This window comes from Sus scrofa, chromosome 7 (assembly GCF_000003025.6).
Source record: "Sus scrofa isolate TJ Tabasco breed Duroc chromosome 7, Sscrofa11.1, whole genome shotgun sequence".
Classification (NCBI taxonomy): domain Eukaryota; kingdom Metazoa; phylum Chordata; class Mammalia; order Artiodactyla; family Suidae; genus Sus; species Sus scrofa.
Window position 1 is genome coordinate 31,163,173 of NC_010449.5, and position 15,969 is coordinate 31,179,141.

A 15,969-nucleotide genomic window follows, 5' to 3' on the forward strand; every position below is an offset into this window, starting at 1 on the left:
ATCTTGCCCCTAAACCTGCTTAGTTTTCCAGGCCACCCTCAGCCCCTTGTTCCTTATTTTCTGATAATTCCTAAGCCCAACATCAACACATTCCATGACCTCCAACGTTTCTGTTAACCTTTGTCCTATGGCTTGGTGACTTCCTCAACCCACTGTTCATGGCTTTTGAGCCCTTGTGCTCTGAGACCCCTACAACCTAATACCTCTCTTTATGGTTTGTCCAAACATCCTCTCGCCCTATGAGTCCTCAGAACTCTCACTGACCCTAAGGTGTCTCCTACCTCACTAGCACTCTATCCCAAATCTCATTCCTTACCTCCAGGAACTCATATATTCAAAAATCCTCTCTCCAGTAGATGATCTCTTTCTCTTTTCAACCTCTTAGTGTTCCAGCTGCCTTCCCTCCACCACCCTCTGCCTCATCCTGTTACCCAAAACCTTCATCTAAGTTAGCCCTTCATCTAGTGACCTCTTCACCCAGCTTCAGTGAAATGATCCCTTCCATCCCGACATGGACCCATCTTTCATAACCTTTGCATCCTCCCATTCTGAGATCCCTCCTCTTCACACCCTGTTCAGTATCTTGTGAGATCCTGGGATTTCCTGTTTTGGCTTAGCAGAATACCGACCTGACTAGTATCCATGAGGATGTGGATTCAATCCCTGGCCTCCACTCAGTGGGTTAAGGATCTGGTGTTGTCCTGAGTTGTGGTGTAGGTTGGCAGCTGCGCCTCTGATTTGACCTCTAGCCTGGAAACTTCCATATGCTGTGGGTGTGGCCCTAAAAAGCAAAAAAAAAAAAAAAAAAAAAAAAAAAAAGTCTTGTGAAATCCTGCCTTTTAGATTCCTGAATCTGATGGCATCTTTCTCATTTTCATCTGTGATCTTTTCAAACCAGAATCATCTTTCACCTTATCCTTCTTCTTGTGTCCCTAAGGGTCCCTCCTCACAGTGCCTATTTCCTGCCTTACTCTTATTTTTCTCCCATGCATCCTCACCTCACCAATCTTGGTAACATCAATTATGACATAAACCTTACTCTCATCCCAACTCTACCCCTTTGTCCACTCTGCTGTGCATCTAACTCCAGGGCCACATGAATGACCCTGACACTCTTAGGTCTCCTTCCTTCACATTCAGCAGTGGCCAGCAAACTTCATTGATGTGTCTAGAGAACTACAGCCTTCTCTGGGAACCTCTGATAATAGATCACCAAGATCACAGTCCTTTAAGGAGTAAAGAGAGACCTTGGAAGTCGTTCTGCATCATTCTAACCCTGTCTCCTTGACACATTCCATTATTCTGTCCTGTTTATGAAGCTGCTTGCTGCATATGCTATCAGGGTAGAATGCTTTGAGTGTCAGATGGAACTAGTCTCCTTGTTTTCCAAGCCCTGGGAGGACTTTCCAATCCTCTCCCACCAGAAGACTGGATGGTGAGTAGCAAAATGTGACATTAAAGATCCTCTTCCAAAAGTTATTCTGTGGGTCACCAAATAGTCACGTCTCCTGTAATATGCTTCTTGGCTGTATAGCAATAAATTCAGCAGAGAGCAAAATTAAAGGGATAAATCTTGGGGTCTACAAATGCTGTGGGTTGATTTATTTATTTTTAATTTGGTGGGTTTTTTTTTTTTTTTTTTGGGTCTTTCTCCCTTTTCTAGGGCCACACCCGTGGCATGTGGAGCTTCCCGGGCTACAGATCTAATCAGAACTATAGCTGCTGGCCTATGCCAGAGCCACAGCAACGCCAGATCCAAGCCACATCTGTGACCTACACCACAGCTCACGGCAATGCCAGATCCTTAACCCACTGAGTGAGGCCAGGGATCGAACCCTCATCCTCATGGTTTCTAGTCAGATTCATTAACCACTGAGCTATGACGGGAACTCCGTGGGTTGATTTTTTTTTTTTTTTTTTTTTTTTTTGGTCTTTTTGCCTTTTCTAGGGCCACTCCCGAAGCATGCGGAGGTTCCCAAGCTAGGGGTCCAGTTGGAGCTGCAGCCACTGACCTACGCCAGAGCCACAGCAACTCAGGATTCGAGCCACATCTGTGACCTACACCACAGCTCACGGCAACGCTGAATCCTTAACCCACTGAGCAAGGCCAGGGATCGAACCTGCAACCTCATGGTTCCTAGTTGGATTCATTAACCACTGAGCCACGACGGGCACTCCTTTTTTTTTTTGGTCTTTTTGCGTGGGTTGATTTTTTTAAAGGAGCTTTTTGCCTTAGGTTTTTTTAATCTTTCTTACTCTGCAGAATGTACTTTGCCTTGGATCTTCGTTATTTGTATACTCTCTCATCCAGCAGCCACCCTCCACCCCCACTGTGATTTCCTTAAGAACAGAGGCTGGATTTTCTTCTGTCATCTTAGACCTTTAGCAGGTAGTCAATAAATACTGGATTGAATGAACTCATTCAGAAATTCTGCATCAGGGAGTTCCCGTTGTGGTGCAGCGGAAATGAACCTGACTAGTATCCATGAGGATGCAGGTTCAATCCCTGGCCTCACTCAGTGAGTCAGGGATCCAGTGTTGCGATGAGCTGTGGTGTAGGCCGGCAGCTGCAGCTCCAATTGGACCTGTAGCCTAGGAACTTCCATATGCCACAGGTGTGGCCCTAAAAAAAAAAAAAAGAAATTCTACATCAGTTAACAAGGAAAAACAGCTTGTGTCTATGTCTGTTTTGTAGCCACAACTCTTCTCCCCAGATCCCTCCAGATATGACAGTGGGCAAGTCCCTTGATTTAAACAGTCTGGAATTTGAACACTTCCTTTTTTAGTCAATTTCCCGGGTGGGGGAATGGGTGTGAGTGCTGCTTTTTACTGTATTTCTGTTAAGACTAGAGAGATTGGTTGACATAGTTACTGGAATACAGTGATTACAAGGCCAGAACCTGCCATGTAGCCCAGTTCTCAAGAAAAGAGCTAAATGAAATACTTAGTAGGGGTTGCAGAGACAAAAAAATAGAAGAAACCAAATTGGCAAAATATTGGTAATTGTTGAAGTTGGCTAATGAGTTTGCGGAGTTCATCATACTAGTCTTTCTACTTTTGTGTATGTTTGAAATCCATAATAAAACATTTGAGGAGTGGGACTTCCCTGGTGGCTCAGTGGGTTAAGGATCCAGTGTTGTCACTGCTGTGGTGCACATTCGACCCTTGGCCTGGGAACTTCCACATGCCACAGGTGCAGCCAAAAAAAAAAAAAAAAGACAGCTAGGTGAACAAGTACGAATTAAGCACTGTTCTTGGAAAACATCTCAAAGCAAATGAGCTGCTGGTACCGAGTACTGTTGTCTAGGTTAAGTAGTATGTTTAGTCCTAACCTATTTTTGACCTCTTCTGTTTGTGAAATATCAGGATACTAAATACAAAAATTAATACCCTGCAGAATTGTACCATCCTGGAAACAAGCACCTGTTGCCCTGGGCCTGCCCTGCTTCCCAGCCCATGTGTGGTTTCTTGTGGTAAAGGGCTGAATTGGGCCTGAGAAAAAGGAGAGGCAGTGAGGGAATAAGGGAGAGATTAGAGTTCCAACTAGGGTCTTCTCCTTCTGGCCTAAATAAACCCTTCAGGGTACTGGGAGTCTAAAGGTATGGATGTTCATTCATGCATTCCACAAATGTTTGGTGAATATCTGCTAAAGGCCGGGTGCTTTTTTAGTACCTGAGGATAGAGTAGTAAATAAAGTTCCAGTAAATAAAGTTCCTACCTGTTGGGGAGTGGCTAAGGTAGAAACAGGTAAAATATATATTGAGAAAATTAAGCAGACAAGATAAAGAGTGCCTGGAAGGAGTTCCTGTTGTAGCTCAGCAGATTACCAACCCAGCTAGTATCCATGAGGATGCAGGTTCTATCCCTGGCCTTGCTCCAGTGGGTCCAGCATTGCTATAGCTGTGGTGTAGGCCGGCAGCTGTAGTTCCAATTCAACCCCAAGACTGGAAACTTCCATATGCCTCAGGTTCAGCCCTAAAAAAAAAAAAAAAAAAAAAAAAAAAAAAAAAAAAAAAGAGTACCAGGAATCAGGGTATTAAATTTTAAGTAGAGTGGTCAAGGAAGGTCTCACCGAAAAGACGTTTGAGTAAAAACCTGAAGGAAGTTAAGGGGTGAGCCAAGCATTTATCTGAGGGAAGTGTATTCCAGTCAGAGGGAGCAGCAAGTGCAAAGGGCCTGAGGCAGGAGTATGCCTCATATATTCAGCAAACATGAGGACACCAGCCGGCGTGGCAGAAGCAGCCTGAGGGGGAAACGTAGCAAGAGATGTGGGGGTGGCAGTGGATTGGTGATAGATAGTATTAGGCTGACTTTCAGGCCCCTGGATTTTCTATGAACTGTGATGAAATGGGAGCCATTGGAGGGTTCTAGGCACATAACTGACATGAAGGATTATTCTGGCTGCTGTGTTGAGAATAAGTTGTAGGGGCCAAGAGTGGAAGGAAACTGATTAGGAAACTACTGCAATAGTCGAAGCAAGAGAAATTGATGGCTTGGACCCAACCAAAGTAAAGCAGTGAGCTTGAAGTGTTTGATTTCTGGATATGTTCTGAAAGATGAGCCAACAGGATTTGCTGGTGGGTTGGGTGTGGCACATGAAAGAAGGTGAGGATGGCTCCCCCATTTTTGGCCTGAGAAGTTAAAGGGTGGAGTTCCCATTTACTGAAATGGGGGAGCCTGGAAGAAGGACAGGTTGTAAGAAGGGGAGATCAGGAATTCACTTGTGATGTTGAGTTAGTGGTTGGGTGTACAAGTCTGTTAGACTTATTAGTAAATGTCTGCTTTCCTGGGAACTGAGAGAGCAGTGTTACTGGGCAAGAGACAAGGAGTAGGGTGGGAGGGACACTGGCAGCTCAGCTGTGACACCCACCTCTGCCACCAGGTAGCCATGTGACCCTTGGAGACTCCTCTGGTAGCTGTGGCCTCTGTATCTTTATCTGCAGAATGACTGCTTTAGACCAGAAAGGAGCAGTCTTCTCAGCCCCTCCCATTGTGAGAGTGGGGAAAGTTGTGCTTAGAGCAAGTGAGATAACATATCTGTACCTGTTGCGTATGTGGGAGATGGCTGTGCCTCACAGCACAATGCTGTTGGTGGTAAGTCCTTCCTTCCTTTGCTGAAGCCATGGGTGCCTGCCGTGTATGGAGAGACACATCTGTGCCTTCACAGAACACCAGCAGCCAGCTGCCTGCTGTGGCTTCACTGCCCAGAGCACGGGAGTGGGCTGGAGTCTGCCAGTCTGGTGTGGTGTTGGCCGGGGAGGAAAGTGCATGTGGATGTCAGAAATGAGGCTAGATGGTAACCCAGGTGAGGAAAGCGGTCATCCTCGCTGGGCTGGCGGAAGGGTTGGGGTGGTGGACTCGGTTCCTTCCTCCTGTTCTCTCTTTCAGCATTTACTCTGCTGCTGGGAATGCCTCTTAGGAAGCTTATGCTTGTGTAGCAGATGAAGGGTTTCCAGTCTGGCCTCAGCAGTTTCGATTAGATCTAATTCACAATAAGTGGAGCTGATTTAGGATTCACGTTTGAGCTAAAGAGCTCAGTCAGCTATGTGACCTAGCAGGATTATTCATTTAGTATCTGTGGGCACATTTTTTGTGAAGTGCTAATTAAGATGAAATGCATGCTCTCCAGGAGCTTAAACTATAAGCAATTTAAGAGAAAGTAGGAGTTTGTTATTTTCACCCCAAAGAGTCGGACGAAAACACCTGGCAGAGTAATCCCTTCACTGCATCTGAAGCACAGCCATCTCATCCTTGTGTCATTTAGATGTTGATGTTTGTATTGTAAAGAGACTCTGAGCAGCTAAGCAATAGCCCATCTCAATGAACAGTTCACTCACAAAATTAATTTATAGAGTAGATATATCATCAGCATCTTTCACTTAACAGAATGCCCATGGCATGCAGAAGTTTTTGGACTAGGGATCAGCAGTGACAAAGCCAGATCCTTAACCCGTTGAGCCACACAAGAACTCCATGGAAAGCTAAGTTTTTAGATGTTATGTTAGTGCAGCCTCATAATAGGGAATCTATTCTGTCAGCCCTGGACTAGCAATACCCTTTTGGTGGAGAATCGTAGATATCCCTCCAGCCAACAAAAGGAGTACAAAGCTTGCTTTTAGACTTTCTTCTGGAGTTCCTGTTGTGGTGCATCAGAAACGAATCTGACTAGTATCCTTGAGGAGAAGGGTTGGATCCCTGGCCTCACTCAGTGGGTCGGGGATCCAGTATTGTCATGAGCAGTGGTGTAGGTCGCAGATGCGGCTCAGATCTAGCGTGGCTGTAGCTGTGGTGTAGGCTGGTGGCTACAGTTCTGATTCTACCCCTGGGCTGGGAATTTTCATATGCCTTGGATGCGGCCCTAAAAAGCCAAAAAAAAAAAAAAAGACTTCTTTTATTCATGTATTTTTATTTATTTTACATAGGTACACATTGATAAGGCTTAAATTTTTTTTTGTAAGTGTAAAAGATATACAGTGAGAAGTCACCCTTCCGTCACTGTGCGAAGTCACCCTTCTGTCACTGTTCCCAGTCACTCCATGATCCTTCCGCAGGCAACCTTCACTCTCTGCCCACAGATTTTTTTATGACAGTGGCAGCATATAAAAGGCACTGTTTTATACCTCAAAATTTGAATTCAATATATTCTGGAAATCTTTTCATGTCAGTATATAAGGGACATTTTCATTTATTTATATCTGCATAGTACGAAAGTTCTATATGGATAGACATTTATGCTGTTTAGAATTTTTTGCTATCACTACATGTAGAGATGCCAAGAATAACCTTGAGCGTGTGCCACTTTTCTCACATGTACCTGTAGACTAGACTTGAGGTTGCTGGGTCAGATGGTATGTACATTTGTAATTTTGATTGATAACTGCCAAATTGCCCTACATAGAGCTTGTACCAGTGTATACTCCCACCAATGATACAAGACTGTGCCTGTTTCTCCACAGCCTCATGGGCATTCTTTGAGTTAAGAATATACAGACCACCTAAGTTCAGCATAGGATCATGAATCCGGGGCCCCACCATGACACACTATTCCACAAGACACACAAAGCACAACATAGCTCAGTTTGAAGAATACCACAATTAAAAATAAATATGTGCCTGGAGTTCCTGTAGTGCTGCAGCAGCAATGAATCTGACTAGTATTCATGAGGATGCAGATTCTACCCTGAGCCTGGCTCAGTGGGTAGGGGATCTGGTTTTGCCCTGAACTGTGGTGTAGGTTGCAGACACGGCTCTGATCCCTGTGTTGCTGTGATTGTGGTGTAGGCCAGCAGCTGCAACTCTGATTCAGCCCCTAGCCTGGGAACTTCCGTATGCTGCGGGTGTGGCCCTAAAAAGAAAAATACACACACACACCTGAAAAAGAGGTAACTAGACCACTGGTAGTTATGGGGGATTATAGGAAAAGAGGGGAAGAAAAGTCCTAGAGAAAGAAGCTGCCTACCTCAATACTTAGACTGGCATGAATTAGAGGAAGAATAGATAATCTGCCTTGCAGGACCCAGGAGTGAGGAGCAGGTTATAGGGAAGCTGTGGGGGAAGTAAAGGAAAACCCCCCAAAGCAGGGAGCTGGCACCCAAGCAGATGGTTTTAGTGGTCACAGTAGAACTACCTCTCAGATTAGTGCTGCTGTCTTTTCATTTCAGTGACTCTAGTTTTTTAAGGTTATACCCCCTACTTTTAGCACAACTATTTCGTTTTGGCCTCTTCTACCCTCTTATCCTTTGGTGCTTAGGAGTTGGAACTGTATGAGTCTTTTTTCAGTTAGTGTTGATTTGTCAAACCTCTGCTAATCCAGGGGGTCTTATGGTTCTTGTCTAAAACATTTAAATAAGCATCCTGTGCAAGAAGCTCTTGTTTTATGTCCATTCTTTTCACAGGATGAATTATGAAGGTGGGATTACTAGATCTCAGATCCTGAACCTTTGCTGGTGGAAAGGTTAACCTGGTGGGTTTAAACGGTGATGGATTGTTCTCTGGAGAAGCTGAGGGCCCCCCATCATGCCATCAGCAATACATGCCTTTCCTGGCCTTGCCAACATGAATGGTTGGATTTTTTTTTTTTTTTTTTATAGTAGACTTTATTTCTTGAGGTTTACAGAAAAACTGAACAGAAATTACAGAGAGTTCCCATATACTCCCTTCTTCTCCACCCACCACCCCCTAGTTCCCAGTTTCCCCGTTAACATCTTACATTGGTGTGGTGTATTTACTACAATTGATGAACCAATGTTGAGGTGTTATTATTAACTAAAGTCTGTAGTTTACATTCCGGTTCACTCTTTGTGTTGTACATTCTGTGGGTTTTGACAAATGTATAATGTCAGGTATCCATCATTATAGACTTATGCAGAATAGTTTCACTGCCCGAAAAATGCCATATGGGAATTCCCTGGTGGCTCAGCAGGTCAAGGATCCTGTGCTGTCACTGCTGTGGTGGGGCTTCAGTTGCTGGCCCAGGAACTCCACGTGCTGCAAGTGCAGCCAAAAAAAATATTTTTTTAATGGCCTGTGCTCCACCTGTTCACCCCTCCTCCCTTCCCTGCACCATTGGCAACCACTGATCTTTCCAGTCTCTATTGTTTTACGTTTTCTTTTTCAGAATGTTATATTGTCGGAACCATACTGTATTTAGCCTTTTCAGGTTGGCTTCTTTCACTTAGCAAGATACATTCAAAGTTCCTCCATGTCTTTCTGTGACTTAATAGTTCTTTTTATCATTGAATAATATTTCATAGTATGAATGTACCACAGTTTGTTTATTGAAAGACCTCTTGGTTGCTTCCAGTCTGGGGCAGTTATGAATTAAGCTGCTGTAAACATCCACATGCAGGTTTTTCTGTGGACACAAGCTTTCAGCCCATTTGGGTGAATACCTGGGGGTGTGGTTGCTGGATCTTGTGGTAAGAAACTATGAAGCTGTCTTCCAGAGTGCCACTTTGCTATGCCATTTTACATTCCCACCAGCATTTTGTTGCCACTGTTTTGGATTTTGGCTGTCGTAATTAGAGTGTAGTGATATCTCATTGTCTGCTGGATGTAAATACTTTTGTTTTGATTTTTGTTAATTCTCTAAGTATAATATCACCATGATTCTTTCTTGTTCCTAATTACTAATAAGAGTGAACTTTTTGTGTGTTGTTCATTTAATATTAGTGGTTTTTGCTTATGTGAACTCATATTATACCCTTATTTGTCCAGTGGGAATTTGATATTGTTCACGGAGGTTTGTAAGTGTCTGCATGTGTTTTTTTGGTTTGGGGGTGTTTTTTTTGCCACCCAGTTTTTTTCATTGTGGTGAAATACACATCATAAAATTTACCATCCTAACCATTTTTAAGTGTATGGTTGAGTTACATGTGTTTTTAATATTATGTCTTGGGTTTTATTTCTTTAATATTTTTCCCTAATGTTGAGAGTTTTTTTAAGGCAACTTTTCTTTTGACTTGATGTTTCAAAAGTCCAAAACTACCTTCTCTTTCTGGTTGAGATCTGGATATCATTCCATTTTGCTAAACTGCTAATATAAATTTGACCTTTTTGACTCAGGGCATTGTTTTAAATAATGTGTTTCTAAATAACTGATGATCCAGTCTCTCCTGATGCTGGTGGAATGTTTCTTTTTCAAATAGTCCTTCTAAAAGCCCAGCATTGACCCCAGCTGAATTCCAGAAACAATTGAGAGGTAATCCCATCATTTCTGTGTTAATTTGCTTATTGACATAAAGTGATATCCTTAGGGTAACCTTCCAAATTACCTTTATTCTGGACTTTTCTTTCCATGGACTAAAGGTGGGTTTGAAATCCATCCATGGATTGCTATGTTGGGTGCTTATAAACTAAGGTGTTAAAATTCACTTAAACATTTGGCTGAAAATTAGTTTTTTAAGTTATCTGTTTTAGTTTAAATGAATGCTGTTTTGTATAAAGGAGTCTACATTTTCACTGCCGTTTTGGAAGCAAAAATAATCCACTTTGCCTAATTACTCCCTTTTCTGTGACTAATTCAAACTTGTAAAATTGTAGTAGCCAAATAAGAACGATACTAAAAAGTACTTTGGGCTTTTAACATCAGTGTGCCTTTTGGAAAGAGATGTTTAGCTGATGTTTTAAATGTGTTTCTGTTACTAATTTCCTGTTTTCTCTTTAGTGTTTGGAAACCCACAGAACCAAGCCAGTTTCACCAGGGGTTTTTGTATGCATTGAGGTCTTTTTCTATAATAACAAATACTGAATATTTTACTACAGCTTTTCTAAATCTGGTTCTAATTTGTTTGCCACTTGACTCCCTCAGCCTTCATCCTTCCCAACTTAATGTAGCTTTGTCCCCTCTGAGAAGTTTTTTATATTTCCAAATGAGGAAATAATTGAAAGTTAAGTCACAGTTTTTTTCCCCAAAGTTGAACATTCTTCTGTTTTGTTTTTTCTTTTTCTTTTTTTTTTCTTTTTTTTTTTGGTTGGCTTCTCAATACAGTTGCCCTCTGAACTGGCTGAGGTACTGTACAGAAAGCCTTGTTCCAAATGTCCAGGGAGTTGGTTTCGGGTTAGCAGAAATGATAGAATAGCGAACAGGTGCCTGTAGTCAAAGCAAAGCCTAGCTTGGTTGTAGATCAGCTGAACTGGAGAGACCTAAAGATCTGATGTATCAGTTTTTCTAGGTGGTATCTCGCTGATAGTTATAATTTATGTTTACGTAGGAAACATGGTTTTATATTATGAAGCCATAGAGTATTTCCTGCATCAGAGCCAACAGTAGATGAAGTTCATTTATTTTATTTGTTTTTCTTTTCTTTTTTTTTTTTTTTTTTTAGGACCACACCCACAGCATATGGAAGTTCCCAGGCTAGGGGTCCAATCAGAGCTACAGCTACCAGCCACAACCACAGCCACCCGGGATCCAAGCTGCATCTGCGACCTACACTGTAGCTATGGCAACGCCGGATCCATTAACCCACTGAGAGAGACCAGGGATTGAACCTGGGTCTTCGTGGATACTAGTTGGGTTTGTTACCGCTGAGCCATGATGGGAACTCCAAAGTTCATTTTAAAATGCTGCAGACAGGAAGTGGGCTCAGGGCTAATTCCAGGAGTGCCAGGAATGCTCCCTTTTCACCCCTGCCCCTTGTCGTGGCTCTTCTTCCCCCACCCTTTCCCCCATACTGTCTCTCCTGTATACCCAGCTCAGGCCCTTAGGGGGCTTTAAACCTTATGCCCCTGCTCCACCTTGCCCTTCGTCAGACGGCCCCAGGAGTTAAGAATCTGAACTGTCAAGTACAGGTGGGATCTGCTCAGACCCAGCCATCCTGACAGTGACAGGCCTCTCTTTGGCTCTGCCATTGTCACTGTTGTTAGTTTAGTACTGGCACAGGAGGATTCAGAGTAACCATCATTTAACAAAAGAAAGGGAGAAAAAAGGCAGTCAGACACTTATATGTGCCTGGTACCAGGCTCTGCTGGAAGGCGGCTTCAGAGATCAGAAAAGGTTAGAGAGTGAGAGGGGACTGTTTTTAAGGTTTATATTATGAGGCTTAAGGAGGAAAACTGGATATTTAGCCTGGACATGAGAGCATGTAAAAGAGTGGAGATTTGTTTTCTTTGAGTCTAAAAGGCGTTATTTTGGGAAATGTGGCTACCAGCTATTCCCTATTTCCATGTGGTCAGGTCACGAAGAACAGGGTTTAAGTTACAGTGGGTAAGATGAAAGTTAAACAACCAGCTGTTTTGACAGCTAAGGTTGTGTCACGGTGGATTAGCAAAAGGAAGAAACGCACTAGACATTGAGAGGTGTGGACTCTTGGGCCAGCCAGCCTGGATTTGATCCTGACCTCAGCACTAACACGCTGTGGGAACTCTAGCAGGTTACGCCCCCCTCTAAGCCTCAGTCACCTCATCTGTAAAATGGGGCTAGTGTACCTACTTCTCATGGGGTTTCTTTTAAGATCAAAAGTTGATATACGTAAAGTGCTTTGAACAGCAGCTGCAACATATTAAGGGCTATATATTTGATAAATGTAGTTAGCATGAGCAATGGAAAGGGCTTTAGGGTTATTTGGGCCAAGATTTTATTTTGCAGATTAAGTGGCAGTCACAGGAGGTAGAGTCGGGGTTAGGAGTTCCTGTTGTGGCTCAGCGGGTTAAGAAACCGACATAGTATCCATGAGGATTTGGGTTCGATCCCTGGCCTCGCTCAATGGGTTAAGGATCCGACATTGCCACAAGCTGCAATGTAGGTTGCAGGTGCAGCTCGGATCTGGCATTGCTGTGGCTGTGGTGTAGGCCGGCAGCTGCAGTTCCGATTAGACCCATGACGCAACAGGTGTGGCCATAAAAAGGAGAAAAAAAAAGGGAATCAGGGTTCGAAGCTTTTCTGCAGACTTCTGGTCCTGGGCTGTTGCCAGTACTCTTGGCTATGTTTTGGAAATATGCATTGCTTCCACAGCGTATCTTTAGGTTCCTCTTCCATCCCCTTCTTAGCGCCAATATTTCTAGAGTACTTTGTATGTGCCATCACTGTGCTGAATGCTTACGTATGTGACCTAATTTAATCCTAAAGCAACCTGTTAAGAAGAATGCTATTATCTTCTTTTTTTTTTTTTTTTTTAGGTTCAGAGAGGTTCAGTTGCTTGTCCAAAGAGGTAGTTTGGATTAGAACCCAGGCTGTCAACACAAGAGCCTATGTCCTTAACCATGACAGGATTTTCCTCAGAAAATCACTAGAATAACAGATGCGCTAAATTAAACCAGCCATTGCTTCATCAGCCACAGGGCCCAGCTGTGAAGATCTGAGGCCATTTTGTAATCCCTTTTCAGCCTACAGTCTGCTTTGTTTTCAGACCTAGGTCTCTCAGGCACATTCTTATTTCTGACACAACACTGCTAATATGAAAACTGGTTACAAAAAGAACTTCTCTCCCTGATTATGAGAATGAAAGTCCAAGATGCTGGAGCAGACCAGGAGAGGTCAGGACTGAAGCCTTCTTGAGACAGGGACCACGTGGGGGTTATCAGGACTCTGGGCAGCAGTGGGGTCACCGCCAGGATCCTAGTAGACCTGGGAAGTGAGTCAGATGTTGGAATTGCCGCCTAGACCAGTGGTTCTTTACCTTCTTTAATCCCTGTAAGGCGCAGCTGACATCATGAACTCTCCCCTCTTCAGAAATATACAAGCTTACACACCAGAAAAGCATTATCGGGTGGCTTCAGGGTTCATAAACTGCCAACTAAAATCCTCTGCCTTTAAAAAAAAAAAAAAAAAAAAAAACACAAAACCTCTGCTTTAGGAAGCAGAGTAGACTTCTTAAGAGCACACTCAGGAACCGGGTGGCCTCGAATCACATCCTCTTCTACCACTCAGCGTATGGTCTTGAGCAAATTAATGTCTCAGACTTCAATCCCCTCAGCTGTAAAATGAGGACAACAATAGTATTTCATTATAGGACTGTTGTGAGGATTAAACCAGTTACCATATGTAAAGGCTTAGTATCTGGTTATCTCCCCAGCAGTGTTCACTGTTACTGGAAGTAGAACTGGCATTCCCCAGAGCTTAGCCCATTCAGTAAATGTTTATGGACAGAATGAATGAAGAATTCTAGTGGCGATGCCAAGTCTGGGCTAGAGCATCCCAACCAGCCTGTCACAGATGGGCTGTAGTTACATCAAGGTACTGATCCACTCAGCCCTTCCTGCTGCCAAAACCCCAGCTGGTTGCTCTTGGCTTCAAGCAGCAGCTTCCAAAGTGTGATATACAGGAGTTCCCTGGTGGTTCAGTGGGTTAAGGATCTGGAGTTGTCACTATAGAGCTCAGGTCACTGCTGTGGTGCTGGTTTGATCCCTGGCCTGGGAACCTCCGCATGCCACAGGCACAGCTAAAAAGTGTGCCATACAAATATTCTTCTCTCTGGGCTCCCTAATGTGAAAACCGTTTGGGCACTGCTGATTGAGAAGAGCAGCTGGCAGGTGGAGAGAATCAGGTAGGCAGTCCAGACTCCAAGTCCAGGAGCCTTCAAGGATAGGTGGCAAAGGGAATCTTAACCCCTGAAGCTTGAGCAGAGGCTTCACAAGGGCGCCTCTCAAGATCCAGTCTGCCTCCTCCCCTGGCAGGTGCAGAGCAAGTGCCACCCTCCTGCACCAGGATGTGGTATGTCACTGCCCAAGGGGTGGTAGAGAGAACCACTGTGAGGCAGAAACCAGGCTGGAGCCCCGAGTCTTGTGTAGGCAGCGTGTAACAGAGGTAGTGGCAAGTACTGAAGTAGGTGACTCTAGGATCACGAGTGTCGGGAAGAGGTAGTACAGAGCTGCAGGGATTTAGAAGGGGCCCAGCCTTGCATTAGGATGATAGGAAGCCACTGAAGTGTTTCGATCAAGGAAGTGGTAGATTTAGGTATGAACATTTTTTTTTAAGACACTCTGACACAACATTGCAAAATGAATAGGAAATGGGCAGAAACTTATTTGAAGACATATGTTAGGAGATGCTTAGAGTACTCGAGGTGAAAGGTGGTACATGAAATCAGGTACCTAGACTTTTTTTTATTTTTTAATTTTTTTGTCCATGGCATGCAGAAGTTCCAGGACCAGGGATCAAACCCCAGCCTCTGCAGTGGCCCAAGCCACTGCAGTAGAATTCTTAACCTGCTGAGCCACAATGGGAACTCCTGCAGTTGGGTTCTTAACCCACTATGCCACAGCAGGAACTCCAGAACTCCTTTAATTTTTTAAATTGAGGTATAAGTGACGTCCAACATTATACTCGTTTCAGGTGTATAACATAATGATTCAATATTTATATATATTATAAAATGATCTTCACAGTAAGTCTAGTTAACATCTAGCCCTTTAAGCAGTTGCAATTTTTTTTCTTGTGATAAAAGCTTTTAACACTTACACTTTTAGCAACTTTCAAATGTGCTGTACAGTGTTATTAACTGCAGCTGCCATGCTGTATGTTACATCCCCAGGACTTCGTTTATAACTGGGAGTTCATACCTTTTCACTCCCTTTACTCATCTCACCTACCCACAACCCCTGTCTCTGGCAATCACCAGTCTGTTCTTTGTATCTATAAATCTATGAGAATTTTTTTTTCCTTAGATTCCACATATAAGTGAGATCATGTGTATTTGTTTTTTCTTGATTTTTCACTTGGCATAATGTCCTCAAGGCACATCCATGGTGTTGAAATGGCAAGATTTCATTCTTTTTTTATGGCTGAATACGAGTTGTGTGTATGTCTGTCTTTCTGTCTCAGAACTTCTTTATCCACTCACCTATCAGTGGACACTTAGATTGCTTCCATGTCCTGGGTATTGTAAATAATGCTGCAGTGAACATGGAGGTGCATATATCTTTTCAAATTAATGTTTTTGTTTTCTTTGGATAAATACCCAGTAGTGGAATTGCTGGATGATATGGTAGTTCTGTTGTTAATTTTTTGAGGAACCTCATGCTATTTTCCATAGTGACTACATCACTTCACACTCCTCCCAATAGCACGCAGAGGTTCCCTTTTTTCCACATCCTTGCTGTCACTTTGTTTTTCTTGTCTTTTTGGTAATAGCCATTCTGACAGGTGTGAGGTGATACCTCATTGTGATTTTGATTTACATTTTGCTGATGATTAGGGATGTTGAGCACCTTTTCATATACCTCTTGGCCATCTGTATCTCTTCTTTGGAAAAATGTCTGTTCAGATCTTCTGCCCATCTTTTAATTGGATTATTTGCTTTTTTGCTGTTGAATCCTATGAGGTCTTTGTATATTTTGGAAATTAGCCCCTCAAAGTCATATAATTTGCAAATATTTTCTCCTATTTAGTAGGTTGCTTTTCATTTGTCAATGGTTTCTTTTGCTACACAGAAGCTTTTTAGCTTGATGTAGTCCTGCTTATTTAATTTTGCTTTTGTTTCCTTTGCTTTTAGTGGCAAATCCAAAAAATCATCACCAAGACTGATGTCA

At 43.1% G+C, this 15,969-nt stretch overlaps 1 protein-coding gene across 3 annotated transcripts in view; it reads left to right on the forward strand.

The window, feature by feature from the left end:
• Positions 1-15,969, forward strand: part of ZNF76 (zinc finger protein 76) — a 31,192-nt gene that overhangs the window by 2,043 nt on the left and 13,180 nt on the right. The window contains exon 2 of one of the 3 annotated variants that reach the window (XM_021098618.1): positions 8,849-8,918. The exons of the other annotated variants lie outside the window; for them this stretch is intronic. The gene's annotated coding sequence lies outside the window, so the exon portion shown is untranslated. The remainder of the gene's footprint in view (positions 1-8,848; positions 8,919-15,969) is intronic. 3 annotated transcript variants of the gene reach the window in all.